At 42.8% G+C, this 14341-nt stretch overlaps 1 protein-coding gene across 2 annotated transcripts in view; it reads left to right on the top strand.

Moving 5' to 3' along the window:
- The window catches only part of ANAPC10 (anaphase promoting complex subunit 10), a 34713-nt gene that overhangs the window by 18579 nt on the left and 1793 nt on the right, over positions 1-14341 (top strand). The gene's annotated exons all lie outside the window — the stretch shown is intronic.

Raw genomic sequence — 14341 nt, 5'->3', positions numbered from 1 at the left:
GACCCGTACACTTAATCCCGTGGTTAGGGCAATATAAGGCAGCTTAGATAATGGAGGATGCTGCGTTATCCTGGTCTCCTCAGACACCGGTGAGCGTCTATGCTCAACCTGGTCTCTTCCAACCTCGTGACATGTGAGGAGACGGACACTCAATGCAAGTCTATGGAGCCATCTCCTGACTCGGGAGAGGATCGTGCACTTGACTCTTCGCTTACTCCTCTGATTGGTCAGGGCCTGAAAACTCAGACCCTGACCAACCAAAACTTTTGACATGTCTCTCTGACATATAAAAACAGAAAAATAGCACAGCCACAGCAAAAATGGCAAGTAAATTCAGGGGAGTGCATGGGGGGGGGGGCAGGGTTTTATTTTGGGATCAGCATATGGGAACACCAGTCTTGATAAATTCCCCCTTCTATGTAGTTGTTCTAGAAACTCCCATCTTGTCTGAGCTGTGTTTAACAAGATTTGCGCATGTACCATAAAGACCTTCTGCCATAAATTCTGAAGGAGACACTCCCACTAATATATGAAGCACGGTGCCTCTTGTCCACAACACCAACACAGCTCCGAAACCAGGGAGGAAGTAGGATGTAATAAGACTGGGCTTCTATACCAAAAACTACACAGCCAAGGGCATTTTATCGGCAGGCAAGAAAGCCTTTGTCCATCCACCTTCTGAGATGGTCTCCTGTAACTCCCTTCCCCAGGCTTTTGTATATCCCGGTAGGCCCTGGACTACCTCCTCCAATAGCATATAGTACAAAAGTGACAAGGTATGTGAAGGTCTTACTATTCCAAAGAAAATCATCTTCAGTCTAGTTGTGGGTTCTATTAAACAATTTTTCCTTATTGAGGTGTTTACAAAGGAAAAAAGCTGATTATATGATATCTACAAAATACTGGCCATTCTTCACAGGTTGGGAGCACCAAACCCCTTAGGACATGATATGCCCTTATGTCTTTCTCAGTTGGCCACCCCTTCCCTAAACTCATACCCGGGATGATGGCTGAGTTATGAAGAATAGGCATCAATGGGCCATTTCTCCTGGCCACCGATCCCCTGTCACCCTATCCCAACAGGCCAACAACTCTTCCGAGAAAATAGATTTTTCCCTTTCTGTCGGTCTATCTTCTGGTGAAACCCAGGGAAGGAGATAAAAATCTGGATAGATCATTTCCCCCTCTATGACGACCCATTGCTTAGTTTCCCTGTGAAAATGCTAATCAAATAAATGCAGCAATACCGCAGCTGAATGATATAACTTAGGATCGGGTAGCCCAACTTCCCCCCCTCTCTCTTGATTAAGCCATTTTCCGGTAGCTGATTCAACATCCCGACCTCCCCAGATAAATTAAGAAAATGCTGTTTCTAAGATTCTGAAGAGATCAAAAGGGGGGGCGGGGGCACGGTGCGTATGGGCAACGCCTGGAAGATATACAACAGTTGTGGCATCGTATCCATCTTGAGGACACTAACGACAACACTAACGACACTGATATAAAACGACAATGTTTTATATCAGTGGCGCCACAAAATTCTCTGTTGCCCTCTCCAGCAATAGCCTGTAGTTCAGTTTAAATAACTGGATAGGATCTTTCGGGATTTGGAATCCCAAGTATCTGATCAAACTATTATTTAAAGAGAAACAAACAAGATAGATTTTGCGCTTCCCCTATCGAGATTGTTACTTCCAACACCTCAGTCTTACAGTATGTGAACACTACAGAAAAGTGGCGGAGAACTTCAAGCGGATTCCACTGCATGCCCCTGCTTGAAGTTCCACCCATCCCATGTGGAAGTGTGCAGCGGAATCTGCTTGAAGTTCTCCGCCAATTTTCCGTAGTGTGCACATACCCTTTATCTTAACGTTAGACAACTGTCCAAATCTCTTCGTACCATCCTGGACGCATGTTATTTTTTTTTTCTAATCTTTTATTGTATTTTTGTATTTTCAGCACATTGATCATGTTTTAATGAATTAATAGTGTTTTTACCCCAAATTAACAGTACTGAGTGTTGGAAATTCAATCCTTCATGTAATGCCTGTGCAATAGGAAATGAACATGTATAATATACAAGAGTGAGTGAAAGATAAAGCTAGGTAGCAGATGTCAAACCTTGGTGCCTTTCTGCAAGAAGATACTTTTGGGTTGTTTTTTTTTCTTCTTTTGGAACAAAAGAGACAAATCTGAAATACAGACGCAGAGGGCGGATTAGTCCGTGCTTGTTGAATAAATTCAAAAATTATCCAAACTGAAAATAAACCTTAAAATCTGCAGTCGAAACAAAATGGTGTATTTTACCTAAACTGCAAAGTACAATGTGTAATAAGGGATTTTGTGGTTTTACAGCTCAGTGCTTGTCCTCGAAAGCTGTTCTCTCAGCAACGTGGGTGGCAGGTTATGCTACTATATAATGTATTGTCGTTGGCTCTCCACACTTGTCAGGGTTAGCGTTCAGCCATTCGTAAAATTTTCCCATTGTTCTATCATGTGAACCAAGGCTGTTTTAAAAGTGCCCTCAACCCCCTGAAAAGAGTCTAATTAGAAAGTATGATATTGAAGCACTTAATATAGCGCCTCTCTCTGTTGTGTGCCATTGAGAAGTTTGTTTTCGCCAACGAGACCCTCGCAAATAAAAATCACTGTCTTAATGCTGTAAATTGTATTCTTTCAGCCCCGGTTTTATATTGAGCCTTTTTGCATTTTTGTTCTATTTCCATCTTTCTTTCTTTTGATGTACCTTCTCTTTTTTGGCAGCTTTTACTATTTTAGCAAATAATGCTGTTTCTAGTCGGAGTTGCGAAAGAAGAAGAAGAAGAGGAGGGAAAAAAAGCACTTTGTGTGAGGTCCTTGTAAAATGAACCTCGGGAACTTTGCGTTATTGCAGCATTTTTTTTTCTTCTTCTTTCTCGATTCCTTCTGTCCTTGACGTGTTGTGATTAGAAATTACATCTCTTGAGTAGACGGGCTGAATGCATTTTATTTTATCATGGCCATAATTTACATACATTTTGTTGTACCTGTTATTTCTCAGATTGGCACCCACAGGAACCAGCAATTATGCTATTTAAATTCCATTGTGCCAGCACCTCCAAGGCACGGTCCAAAAAAAATACAAAAAACTGGCCTGCTGGGCTGCATGCAGTATACTTGTGTGAACATCACTGCCTGCTGTTCACACATCATTTTTCACAGAAAGTTCCATTGGGAAGAAAGGCTCTGTGTTACTGGAGGCCGCTGGGACATTTGTTGTTCTCGGCTTGTAAAGGCCCCAGATTAATGTTGTTTGCACGTCTTAGTTTCTGCTGCGGCCGCTTGTTCGTCTTCGATGCTTTACTAAGTCTTATAACCTGCCTGGGTGTTCTTGTTATCATGACAAAATCACTTTAATAGTTTCTCTGTTACATTTTTACTTTTTGGCCAAGGAGGGTGAAGGAGTATATTGTGGACATTTTGCAGATTTAAAGATTGTACATAGATATACGGCATATACACAGATTTGGAGCTGCGTAGATTGGTTTATACAGAGACCGGGATCAGGAGAAGCCACAGATCCTTTTTTTTTTTTTTTTTTTTTTAAAGGGGAACGATCAGCAAGTTAGACAAATCTAGGATCTAGGAAAAACCGAGTAGGAGGGTATGACTCTTATAGTACGTCTCTTACCCTCCACTTCCCGTGCAGTTAGTTGTGTTCCCTGTGGTCCGGTGAGACCATTAGGAGTGCTGATTCGGCCCCGACCCACCTCTTTCTAATGATAGTGAATGGAGCAGGACAGACTGCGTAGGGGCGCTATGAGTGCAGGCAGTACTCCCCCCCCCCCCCCCCCCCCCCATGTGCAAGATCAAAGTTTGTTTTTATTTATTTTTAAACTGAGCATGATCTCTGACAGTGATCTGTGATAGTGACCTGTGACAGTCATCTCTGACAGTGATCTGCGATAGTGACTGTGATCTGCCAGTTTAGTCTGCCATGTTTTGGCACAGTTGATTGTTACAATGATCCCATTGGAGCTTAATTGGATGTGTGCCTTGTGTTAACCCCTTAAGGACCCATGAAGTACATGTACGCCAATAAGTCCTGAGGCTCTATTAAGCGATCTCAAAAGCTGAGCTCGCTTCATAGAGAGTGAGGTCCGGCTGCTATCAGCACTTGGGTCCTTATTGTTAATGACGGGCCGCCGTGACTGCGTGGCTGCCCGCCATTAACCCTTGCAATGTTTCGATCGCGGCAATTAAATGTCACAGCATCTGTGCTCCTGTCACTGTCCGATCGGGATCATTTTAGCTGACAGCCGGAGGTCTCTTACCTTCCTCCCTGCAGTCAGCTCTGCCATCGTTGCATAGAGTCTGCCTCAGGCAGTGTAAAATAAAAAAAAATGGAAGAAAAAAAAAGTTTTAATAAACATGACATAGCCCCTCCCCCAATAAAAGTTTAAATCGCCCAACTTTCCCATCTTTTATGTATAACATTTTAAAATACCTAAAAATAAATAAACAAACACATTCTATATTGTATTGTCCGATCTGTTAAAATGTAACAACAGTGTTCCTGTACGGTGAACGGCGTAAATAGAAAAAAAAAAAAACCCTGCTGGAATTGTTACAATATGCATCAGAAAAAACAGCAATCAAAACGTCCCATCTACACGAATATGGTACCAACAAAAACTAGAGGTTAACCTGTAGGTTAAAATAGAAAAGCGCTATAGCTCTTAGAAGGCGAGGAGGAAAAACGTAAAAATGAAAATTGGCGCCGGGTCCTTAAGGCCAAAATTTACTGTGTCCTTAAGGGTTAAGCCCCTGTATGTCCTGCAGCCTGTACTCAGAATTAACGTGACTGGGCCTATGATAACTATGAAGAACCTCCAAAAATATTCATGTCTTGGAGGCAGACTCTGCGTACTATTTTTTTTTTTTTTCACCCTCCATGTGCCTTACCACTACAGGTTTATGGGAGGGTGACAAACAGCTAATATACTATTGATCAAAGATGTATCACAGCTTTTTTTTACAATATATTGATTATTTTCTCTTTTCACTTTTTTTTTTTTTTTTTTTTTTTTTACTATAAAACACGTAAATGCTGTTTTTATTCCGGCAGCCCCGTACACCAGGACTTTACGCTCAATACTTTTATATGCTTTACGTAAGGTGTCAAACTACAGCACAGGACATTTGGCGGGATCGGCATATCTGTTTCTCATTTGAAGTGAAGTAGTATTTCAATGATTTTGCAATGTAACGTGCACACGTAAAATATTAAGTATTAATGGAAAGCGAGGGCGTTCCGAGCTGTTTTATAACAGGCGTTTCTGAAACTGCACTTTTATTGGGGCTTTGAAAAAATGGAACAAATTATGAAACTTCACAGATTAATCCACTTTGAACAGTGTTACCGCAAAAAAAATAAAAATAAATCAATACCTTTTCATGGCCGTTCTTCATGGGCCTATCGACAGCGGCCTTATAATAGGGAGAGTGCAGCCATTTTATCAGGATTGGGTTTCGGCCAGCCGAGATGGCAATAAAACCGGAATATAAATACCTTAAGTTCTTTGGAGTGGCTTTTATTCCTTTTAATCGTATTAAGCTATTGGACATTGTGCGGAGCTCCTTGGCAGCCGAGCGGCAGAGGACGGGAGCCCAGAATGTTGGCACTTAGAGGCTTTAGACAGATTTCATAAATCATTGCCTGAGAAGTGTTTCCCTGGTCGTCCGGAGCTGAGCCTAGAATACATACCCTATACACTGCTGGGGGATACTCTGCCGCTAGGTAAATATTACGGATTTAAAGCAGATTATTGTTAAAGCAATAGTTCACCCAAAATGTTTTCTTTCAAATCAACTGGTGGCAGAAAGTGCCAGAGATTTGTAATTTACTTCTATAAGGAAAAAAAAGTCTCAAGGAAGGGGGTGTACTCTCAGTGCTCTCTACTGCCACCTCTGTCCATGTCAGGAACTGTACAGAGCAGGAGAGGTTTTCTATGGGGATTTGCTGCTGCTCTGGACAGTTCCAAAGGTGGCAGCAGAGAGCACTGACTGGAGAGAATACTCTCCTTTCTGCAGGACATACAGCAGCTGATAAGTACTGGAAGACTTAAGAGATTTTTTTTAAATAGAAGTAAATGACAAATCTTTGGCATTTTCTGCCACCAGTTGACTTGAAGAAAAAAAAAAAATCTAATTTTTTGGGTGAACTACCCCTTTAATCCTTAGGCGTTCAGAGCGGGGCCGCGGTACTGGGTGCCGCTCGTAGCCCGGGACCGCGGGTATTAGCGGGCACGGTCCGATCGCCGTGCCCGCTAATACATTAATCGGATGCAGCTGTCAAAGTTGACAGCTGCATCCTATTACCGAATGCAGCCGTTCCCTTGTGTCTAGTGTGGAGGATCGCTCCTCCGATCCACACATCCTACCCCTTCCGGGGTCAGTGCTGTAATGCCGCTAATCCCAGCTCGGCACTCAATTGCTTCCGGCTGCGGCAGCCGGAAGCAATCAATGTGCCTATCTCATGGATCTGTGCTGCATATCTATGCAGCATAGATCTGTATGAGAGATCAGAGTACTTATACTAGAAGTTCCCCAGGGGCACAATCCTAGCCCCATGGGGGCTTCTAGTATAAGTGTAAAAGTACAAATAAAAGTGTTATTAGTAAAAAGCCCCCTCCCCTAATAAACGTCAGAATCACCCCCCTTTTCCCAGGTTATTAATAAAAATAAATAAGCAAACATGTTTGGTATCGCCGTGTGCGTAATCGCCCGAACTATTAATTTATCCCATTCCCGATCTCGCACGGTAAACGGCGTCAGCGCAAAAGAATCCCAAAGTGCAAAATTGTGCATTTTTGGTTGCATCCAATACAGAAAAATTGTAATAAAAAGCGATCAAAAAGTCGTATATGCGCAATCAAGGTACCGATAGAAAGAACACTTCATGGCGCATGGCACCTGACAGCCCCATAGACCAAAGGATAAAGAGCTATAAGCCTGGGAAGGGAGCGATTTTCAGGAACATATTTATGTTAACAATGGTTTGAATTTTTTACAGGCCATCAGATACAAGAAAAGTTATACATGTTACATATCGTCGTAATCGTAACTTGAGGAACATATATAACAAGTCAGTTTTACCCCAGGGCAAACAGCGTAAAAACGAAAGAACCCCAAATAAAATAAATGCGTTTTTTTTTCAATTTCACCACACTTTTGAATTTTTTTTCTGGTTTCGCAGTGTACTTTATGAAAAAATTCAGCCTGTCATTGCAAAGTACAATTAGTGGCATAAAAAATAAGGGCTCATGTGGGTCTCTAGGTGGAAAAATGCAAGTGCTATGACCTTTTAAGCACAAGGAGGAAAAAATGAAAATGCAAAAATTGAAATTGTCCGGGTCCTCTAAGGGTTAAAGATCATCAGGCTATAATTAACTGGTGGTGTACATTGACGGTTTAAGAGGTTGTACATTTTGAACAATTCCCTCTTCCAAGAAAGGTCCCCCCTACAATGCACTAAGATTAGTCGCCAGCAGAGAACAAAGGATTGGGAGCTGTGTGAAAGCCGGTATTCAGAGGTCAGTGCTGACTTCAGAGGAGAGAGCCTGGTGATGTAGCTGTAAATTAACTCTTTGTTGTCCTGTTTTGGTGCCTCCTCTCCCTCCCTCCACCCCTCCCCTTTCCATAGAGAACATGAAGACAGGGGGGAGATCGTCAAACTGCTTTCTCATGACAAAAATGCATTTTTGGGCTAATAAACCCAATTACAAAGTTTCTCAAAATCGCCTGTACTATAAAAAAAAAAAAAAAAAAAATTAACGACAGTGACACTTTAACAATTGGTCTGAACACCGAGCCTCTGATCAAACTTTTTGATACGTCAGATGCTTTTTGTGAAGTGATAGTAAGGATCCTATTACATGGACTGATGGCCGCCCAATATTGTAAACCAGCGCCAATCTGCTAGATCGGCGCTCGTTTACTGGGCCTATTACATGGCCTGATAATCGTTTACCAAGGGCTGCACGGACATTGTTAGCGATGTTCATGGAGCCCTTGCCCAAACCGTTAATACTTTACCTGTCCACGCTCCCGGTCTTCTCCTGCGCTCTGCATTCGTCCCTGCACCCCGCGCTGCGGCTTGTCTGGGCTGACAGCCAATCACTGGCCACGGCTGTCTGAAGCTGCAATGCCAGGGCGCATACAGAGCGCAGGAGAAGACCGGGAGCATGGACAGGTAAAGTATTAACGGTTTGGACAATCGGCGGCTGCCAGCCGCACATGGTTATTACTCGTAGCGATGAGCAGTCGGCTGATGGTTTTAGGTCTGGTCCTAAAGAAACGATCAGTTTATTGGCTGATCTTTGTATCTATTACACAGAACGATAATCGTCCAATTATCGCTGTTGTACGGAGGATGCTTCATTCTAGTGATTCTAATGCAAAGCGATAGGAGGCTCCTCCAACTTTCACAGTTAAAACTGAAGTACAGTAAATCATCCGTACAATCTAAACATGATACTAAAACCTCTCAAATAAGATTCTTGTTCACAGCCAAGCTGAAGGGCATTGTGCCAACGAACATGTCGTGCTGAGAAATAACATATCATAAAAGATAATTCAAGCCCCATTGCCTGCCGCTGTCCACATATGCGTTTAACATTTACCATGAGGATATGTTTAATGTGTCTGTATACACAGACACTTGATGGACTGTACCGTTGTGTGTGGCACTTCAGGGCAGCCAAGAGGGCAGGACCCTTCGTTTCTTCCAATGTTGACACCAGTCATGTCTTATGAATCAGCTGCTGTACGCTGCTGAAAAGTTCTTCTCATGGTAAATGTTGAGCAGTGCCTCTCTTATGCCGCAGGACTAGATAACCTTTCTGTATAGAAGATATGCTGCTGTGTATGTAAACCAAATCTTCTAGTAATATTATAGAAGTCGGGAAGGAGCACGGGGGAAAGTAACAAAGACTATTAACTCACCTCTCCCCAGCCTCTTCAGTCCCAGATTGCCGCTCCGAGATCTCTGGCGCTGCTCACTTCACGACCCGGCTGATGGACTGGTTGCTCAGCCAGTCAGTTACTGGGGCGGGATACTACTCCAGGCTCTGATTGGCTGAGCAGACTGTTCCGGGGCTGGTCCCACCACTCACCACAGGTAAGTTAGGACTCATTATTACATTCTCCCCTGGCGGCTGCCCGTTTTTTAAAATGACAACTAAATGCCGTCTTTTTTTTTTTTTTTTTTTTTTTTAATATCCGCATTATTTACTTTTTCAACCTGGTGCGGAGTAGATAATTGTGTTGACCCACATTGTAGGTTTAAACCCTAAGGTTGCCCTTGTGAATTTTATTTTTAGACCACTTACACATCTGTGTGTGACTCCGGACTGTGTGTTTTTGAAAGGCTTTAAATTCTCTGGGTTCTGGGCAAATGTACGAACCATAACAGCCTTGATTGTATCCGTTGTCCTGTAGACCTCAGTGGGTCCGCATTCTGTTTAGGATACGGATGTGTGTAATTGGCCTTAAAAGTGTGGTTTGGCTGCCACCCATGTTCCCTTTTTTGCTCACCACCATGCTCCTGTCCGCATGTTGCTTCCGGGTCTGCTTTTCTCCCCTGGCATCCTTGTGTCTCCTGGCATCTGCTTCCTCCTCCTGGATGCTACTGCAAAGCCACCTTTGGCAACCAAGGTGTGTGCACAGCCACCTGCTTTGGAACTAAAGGGCCATCTTGTCTCCTTCTGCTGCTCCCTTTTTGACAATCCAGGTCCACCTGCGTCTTTTTAAACTCGCTGTGACTGTTCCTTCCTGTCTAAGCATTGTTGGATTCTTGTATTCCAAGCAAATGTCAGTAGTTTTGCTTAATTCCTGTGTATCCTGACCCATGCCTGTTCTTTGGGTAATGCTTACTGTCTGTACCATTTGCCACTCCTGTTGCCAACTCGAATTGCCTGACCTGCCTGTAAAGCTGCATGCCCTGATCTTTTGCCTGTCTGACTACAATTGTTGCCTCATCCATGGACCTATGCTGACTTTTAGTGAGGACCCTGCTTACTGATAACATTTACTCAGACTGTCCGCTGGTGCCTTGCACCAACTCTGTCTGTCTGGTGTTTGGGGCCCAAAGTCAAACTGGTTGAGTAGCACTGCGGGTCTACACTCTTCTTAATTTCTTTAACGTCTTTAGACCCTTTCCCTTTTTCACCTTTGGCAGTAATTACAGCCTTCCGTCTTGGGCATGATGTCACAAGGTTTACATGCAAACTTCTTTGCAGATCTTCTCAAGCACTGTCACATTGAAAGGGGTCCGTTGGGGGCCAGCCATTTCCAAGTCTCTGCAGACTTGTTTAGGGTGCGTTCACACCTACAGGATCCTCAGCAGATCCGCAGCAGATTTGATGCTGTGTTCAGTTATTTAAAAGAAATCTGCTGTGGATCCGCAGCAGAAAATCAGCTGCGTATCCGGTAAGTGGGAACATACCCTTAATGTGGTGCAAGTCAGGTCTCCTGCTTAACCACTCACAGTCGCCCTTAAGCCACTCTGGTGTTTTCTTGGTTGTGTGCTTTGGGTCACTGACTTGTTGGAAGGTGGATCATCAGCCCAGTCTGAGGCCCCGAACCCTCTGGATAAGGTTTTTATTCGGAACAGTCTCCCTGTTCTAGATGCTGAAAAACACCCCCACAGCCTGATTCTGCTGCCTCTATGCTTTACTGTCGGGATGGTATTGGGCAAATGATGAGCAGTGCCTGCTTTCCTCCAGATATGACGCTTAGAGTCCTAATAGACCAAGAGATTTTTTATGATTAACAATAAATGATCGCAAAGATAGTTTATCGTTAACCTGAAATCGTTCACCGTATTACACACGACAGTCGTTAGTTACGACTATTAGACAAAACTATTTTTCGACAATCTTAAACGACCATTTTGGTGAACCACCTGAAATCGTTTACCCAAGTACACGGAACGATGATCGTTACTTCTGATCGTTCTTGCAGTCTTCTTGTCCTCGCTGATTGTTTCAGAGCTATAACACCTACAGAACCTATGAGAACGACGTGTTATTACACCGAGCAAACAAACGATGCTCAATTTCTCGGTTGTTCGATCATTGGCTGCATTTACACAGAATGATTATCGTTTGAATTCAAACAATATTACGATAATTTGCACGATAATCGTCACGTGTAATAGAGCCCTTAGTATTGAAGTCAGAAAGTTCAACTTTGTTTCATTAGACCAGGAAATCTTGTTTCTTACAAGTTGAGAGTCCTTTAGGTTCTTGCTTGCAAACTCCAGGGTACTATTGCACAAAGCGATTTTTTCAACGATAAACTATCTGAAACGACCGCTATGGCGAATGACCTGAAATCGTTCACCTTTTTACAAGGAAAGATAGTCATTACTTATGATTGTTCTTGCGGTCGTTTTGTTGTTGCTATTGCGTTTGTCGCTATTGCGGACGTCTTATTCCATGCGAACGATCAACGGTAAAAATAGGTCCAAGTTCTATCAAACGACCAACGATTTCTCGTTGGTCGTTTAATCGTTGTCTGCTGTTACCCTAAACGATTATCGTTTAAATCTGAACAATCATCCCGTGTAATAGGGCCCTTACCAAGGAGAGTATGACCGAGCTGCATTATCATATCCAAGATCTGGAACCATGTCTGGTAAACCGTGAAGAGGCTGTGGGATATGAGTTCAGTGTCTTCAGTGTTAGTCACAATCCTAATTTGACAGTCTATTGTATGGGCCCGCCATCACTTTTCTAGACCTGAAAAGAATCTTTAATTATATTCAAATATACCTTTCAGAAATTACCTAGCAAGTCTGATTTCCCACTCGCTTTGAGTAAAACAAGAAGCTGGTATGTATCCCGAACAGACAGGATGAACAATTGGTTTAAAGGACTTTGAATTTGCGCCTGAACATCTGGGTTAGATAATTTTCCCAGTACCAAAGCAATCGCCAAGTATTCACATCACACCCGATCAAATCCTGTGGTTAGAAACTTTGACCACGCTAAATAGAAGTTAACAGTTTACTGGATGCATCTCCAAGAATCATCGTATGGCTATGGCTATGTTCACACGACATTCAAAAAACAGAAAAGGTGTCTGCTTTTTCTATTTAAAAAGACGTCTGTTTTTGCCACAATTTAATTGGCTGCAGTGCAATGCATTGAAGTGAATGGAATGACGGATGTCCAGTGCGCACAGTGTATAAAATAACGGACTTTGCGCGGACGTCAACATAATGATCATGTCAATTTTTTTCGGAAGTCTTTTGCAAACAGCGGATGTTATTTCTTAGTTGGTCACTCAGTTTTTATTTTTTCACTGTACTTTCACTGTTTTTAATATCAAATTCAATGGACTTTTTAATTAAAGACAAAGGGCGATCAGTCCACCTGACCTAGAATAATGGACCAAGAGACGTCACTGCACTGACCGTAGCGGGACCATAGCCAATAAATGTTGCGTGTAAAATAGTTTTAGACGGATTGCTACAGATGCTGTGAGGGTTCAGTATCTGTTCATGAATATTCTGGTGATATAATGCTTCAGCTGTATATTTAAAATTAAAATAATTAAAAAAAAAAAAAAAAGTTAATTAGGTAAAATGTTGCATTTTTTTTATTCCTGATTGTATATAAAATTATTTCAGGTGCTGTTCACGTAGCGCCTCTCGTCTCCGGCCTCCATGCTTGTTTAGTGAGTGCTGTGCCTTTTTCTCAGCCGTGCCGTTTTTTTTTAGCTATTTCAAGTGAAAATCAAAGCTTCTGATCTGGCCGAAGAAACTGCCAAAGATGCCGAAGTCATCTCCTTCCATGGTGGTCTTAATGTCTCCTAACTGTTTGCTGCTATAAAAGAGCTTTCTTCCTACAATTGCCTCTTTCACCAGAATCCATTCTGCTTGTTTTTGTTTGGGTTTTTCCTTAAAGCGTCTCTTGTAGGGGCTCTCCTTTTAACTCGCTTGGAACTGTGGAAGTTTCTTTTGGATCTAGTAACATCTCTCTTTTTGGAACTACTGCCTCATTTCTGCAAGATCGTCTTCTTCCTACATAAAAAGGAGGTGGCCACGGGCCAGATTGTAACACTTTAAGTGTTGACAGGTACAGTGCTATGGCAAAGCCGTGATATCTTTTAAAGGACAAGTGACTATAGATTTGAGAGCGAGCTTGCTTTCTGGTTGACATTTGTTATTGAGGACCGTCCAGACAGGAAAACATACATGCAGATCTTCTGGCAAAGTGGCTGAGTTTTTCCTTAGCTCTTTCTCTATGATTTTCCACAAAGATACTTTTTTTTTTCTCCTTATTTCAGCCAGTCAGTTAATAAGTTTTTACACCTTTCTGCCTTTTTAATATCAATTTTATTTTCTGCTTTGGTACAAAAGAGTCAGTCTGAACATATACCCAGTCTAAGTCCGAAAATCTTGCAGCCGGCAAAGGGGGGTGGGGATATCAAGAAACCACTACTTACCTCCCCACGTGCCCGCGAAGCGTTGCACAGAAGGCCCCGGGACTCCTGGAGGAAGGCATTTTCCCCCTAGTCATGATTACGTCACAACTTGGGGGAATATGCCAACTTTGATGATGGAAAGCCCACTTAGCCAATCGGTGTATGGAGCGGTGTCCCACCCCAGTCATTGGTCGGTCCATTACTATGTTGTGACGTCTGCAGCACCAGAGATCCCGGAGACTGTAGGGCAAAAAGGGGTATTTTGGGAGTTACTAAAATTTGATAACTTATTCAGTTTCATGGTTATAACTTGTTACTTCCAGATCAACACACTGAGCCAATCCCTTGTAATAGTGTTGGTTTTCTTTTATGTCCCTGAGGTGTGGGAGATTGTTCACTTGTGCTAAATCGGTTCTCCGGAATACTGCACCCAGAGTCATTACACTTGTTACCAACACAATTTCAAGTGTGCCGTAAAGAAACATCTCTTGAGGCACGCCTATAACATTCCCTAAATGTATGTTCCCTTCTGCTGTCCCCTCACCGTTTACTCCATATCTCAATGGTTCCATGCACTTTGTACCTGTACTCAGAGAGTGGCAGGTGACCGGCTCACCCAACACTTATAAACACTTTCCAATTCTATGCACAATGGCTGCACCATCTGCAAATAAAGCACTTACTGCCTTTGTGTACTCCCCAGTCCTCCTAGTGTGTGAGCTTTTGTGCCCCCCCCCCCAGTCCTCCTAGTGTGTAAGCTCCCCTCCCCCCCAGTCCTGGATATCGCTGCATCCTATGAGTGCCCAGTTGATTTATCCTACTTTTATAATAATAATACTGTTAAAAAAATGAATCTAAATGGCTTAAC

This window comes from Dendropsophus ebraccatus, chromosome 7 (assembly GCF_027789765.1).
Source record: "Dendropsophus ebraccatus isolate aDenEbr1 chromosome 7, aDenEbr1.pat, whole genome shotgun sequence".
Classification (NCBI taxonomy): domain Eukaryota; kingdom Metazoa; phylum Chordata; class Amphibia; order Anura; family Hylidae; genus Dendropsophus; species Dendropsophus ebraccatus.
Note: the sequence above shows the minus strand (reverse complement) of the source record. Positions and strands in the feature narration are given on the sequence as shown.